We start from the raw sequence: 3,508 nt of genomic DNA, 5'->3' as shown, positions 1-3,508 counted from the left end.
CACCACAAATTAAATTGAGGATTCAGCTTAATGAATGTTTGGCTCAGCTGGAACAGTTTTCCTGCTAAGCTAGTAAGCTTGCTTGTATGCAATTTGGTTCAGGTCGTTCCAAATCCACAACTCGCATCCTAACAAAATAAAACAAATTAAAATCGACCCATTGCCATGGAATATTTACTTTTTAGCAATCTTTCTTTTCCAAAAGAAGAATGGTTTGTCGGAACGAAGACACACACATCTTCCCATTGTGACGCTAACGGGTATAACTCTGCCAGCTGGAAGAGTACCGACTTCCCACAGTGCTTTACTGGCTCAGGACTTGACAACCGGGAAGTATTTGATGAGATCTAGGTTTTAAATGAACAGAGGAGAAAAGAGTTCAGTGGCACACAGGGAAGACAGAAAGGAAGGGAGAAAAACAATGAAAAAATGGAGGAGTTGGTGAAATCAGTTACTTTTAGATCTTTCTGGCAGAAGGCCCTACTTCAGATAAGCAATCCCATCCAAGAAAGACTTTACAGGCATTTAGAAGTCAGCAGGATACAAGCATGTACAGAATTTCTTCCTTAGATTAGGCTCATGGATTCTCTTCTATCTTTGTATTGTCCACAGCCAATATTCTATCATGCCGTGTGTTTTATGTGACAAAGTGAACAAGACATACCTGTTGCTTAAAAACAGGAACTGTGGTGGTCAAGGTTAAACAAAATTCTCTCAGAAAGCCCAGGCAGTATTTCTCATTTGGTTAGATATAGAAGAGGACTATTTGTCCTCACAGGCACTGCTTGTTTCACTTTCTTTAGGTAGAAAAAGGAAATAAGACCTTACATCTGGAGATCCAATCTAGCCTTCTAAATAGACGTTGGAATAACGTCAGTGAATAACTGACGCTCAGTGAATAACTACCACTGCACGTCAGGGAATTGCTTTTGCAGCCAAAGTTTTCTGACTTGCTTCCAAGTGCAGCATTGGGAGTTCACCAACGCAAGAATCAATCATTATTTCTCATATTTGATATTTTTTGGCACGGCATTACATGGTAGTATTTGACCTGGAAGCCTTGAAAAGCCCTAAGATTAGGGACAAGACCAGCGGTGTTTCCATGGCATCTGTGTCATCACAAAAGTCATGCTTATGACCATGATCTTTCAGATGCAAAAATTATCAGCTTAGCCTTTCTCTTTATATTTAATATCTTTCTTTTGAACTAGATTATTTGAACAGCTTACTTTTCAATTGTCAAGAAGATTCATTACACAAAATCCCAGAACATCCATTTTACTGCAAGCTATTTGAAATACGGTGAATAATACTTGAATATGCATTCATAATATTTTTTAATATTGAACTAAAATGATTCAAAATCCTAGTTTTGCTTTGAGACAGTTCAGTGAACCTACTCAGGACCCCACTGGAGTTAAGTGATCTCGTACACTGCACTTTGCAGAAAGAGCGCCTCAACTTTTTCTCTTTCTACTGTAATACATTCTCAGCTCCTCATGATTTTTTCAGTGCAAGATGAATGGCAGAAAAGAGACAGAAAAACACCCACACATTGAAGTATAACCTGAGAACATGCAGGCATATCTTGCCTCCTGACGCACAATGTGAGGAAAGCGTAAAGAATTTAGTTTTGATGAGAGAATGGGTGCTCCTAACAAAATGCAAGCGAGATCCATGTAGTACTAATAGAAAGAGAGGAAGCCAACATTTCACTTCAGCAAAAAAAATCTCTTCATACTCAAAAAAAGAAACTGCAAGAGATATGAACTTAGAATTCATTCTGCCAAAGTTGCTGGCCAAATGTCCGAAGTAAGAGGATGGCTGATCCATCAGCTCTCAGCGAGATTACGGATCCCGTTCCCTGTTTTAACACCATCTTCTAGTTTTAATCAGAATAACCAGAACCTGCAGCAGCACAAGCACAAATAGCCCCTTCTTATGTAGAGGTTTAACTTGGGGATCATTAGGATCAAAGTGCTACCTTTTTTACAATGCAGGTCAGCATTTTATCTACTGTATTACACTCTAGTTTGCATAAGAAGCATGTGCCATGGCACTTTTCCATTTCTCCCCCAGAATAGGCATTTCACTTCAGCAGAGATACTTAATAATTTCAGTGTATAGGCAAACCTCAAATATAGTCATCTATTTTACGTAATGGCTGTACCTGGGAAGATTACAACTTTATCTAAGGGAAGGGTGGGAGATAAGATACTGACTAGCTCTCACACTCCCAATTTCAAGGCATTCTGACCAACAGTTTTGGATTCACACCTTCTATTCAGCACAGAAACAAACAGAAAGGGTTGCCCGTAAGCCTGCTCAAAGTGAGTATGTGAGAACCCAGCAAAACCATTCTCAAGCATGCATTTTTCTTAAATGCTAATAACCTGTTGGACTAGCAAGGAAAATTCTACCTTGTTGCATGCTGCATCTGATTTTTTTTTTGATTACATCACTTAGAGAAAAACCTCAGAAAAGCAGATGAAAGTGAAGAGTTTGGGGTTTTTGGCTTCATTTTGTTTTTAAGATGGTTAAACTAGCAATTTTATTGCTTCCACTCTCCGGAAGCATTTTCTTGGTTTAATAACGGATGAGAGCTCAGTAAGTAAATCCAAGAGGCACTCTTGTTTCTTTTCAACGAAGCAGTCACCACCATCTGTTCGCGTTTGCCAAACGCATGTCCAGTAAGACCAAGAGCGCAAGGGGTCTCATTTGCTCTGTTTCCCATGGCAAGTAGGATGACAGCAACCAGCCCACCTGAGCAGACAGCTTGCAAACAGCCACCTTGCTAAGGAACACAGCCCACTGCTCAGAAACCACTGTCCTATGTAATAGTTCTCCATGAAGGTACAAATGAGAAGGACAAAAGAAGGACCAAGTATCTGCAAGATCAGAGCAGAATGAGAAAGCCAAGAGCGTAACTTGGCAACACTCCAAAATTAAAAAAACCCAAACTTTTATGGGGATATCACACCATCTTGGAAGACCAGTGCACCTGCCTGCGCGCCGGCAGGACCCAACAAAGTCTTACTCCTGACATTTTCATCATCTGTTGTGGCAAGCCACTGCGCAGGCCTTGTTAGCCATAACCTCAACAGTTTTAATTGACGACTATAGCAAGTCGGGGGACAGGCAGACAGATGAAAGGCTGCCTGTTGGGACAGGCAGACAGATGAAAGGCTAACCGAGGCTTTAAGGAAGAAAGAATCGCATGCTACACCTCCATATAATGAGCTGTTTCTGAGTGACAGGGGGCTTGTACTCCTGGGGTAAAGGTGTCCATTTTAAATGACAAATCTACTCAATGGGATCGCTGTCTTCACAACGAGGCACTCCTACTCACCCTGCTGCAAAGGCGGCGAAGAGAAAGGGAACATATGAAGAACACCCAAAACTGAGCTGGGACGGCTGCCAAAAGTCTCCAGGCGCACCAGACCACAGCACACTTCACAGTTCTTCACAGGTCTACCGGCTACCGGCTAAATAACTACTTTGTCTCCCT

The sequence above is a fragment of the Calonectris borealis genome, unplaced genomic scaffold (assembly GCF_964195595.1).
Source record: "Calonectris borealis unplaced genomic scaffold, bCalBor7.hap1.2 HAP1_SCAFFOLD_96, whole genome shotgun sequence".
NCBI lineage: Eukaryota > Metazoa > Chordata > Aves > Procellariiformes > Procellariidae > Calonectris > Calonectris borealis.
This window is presented reverse-complemented; position numbering follows the sequence as displayed.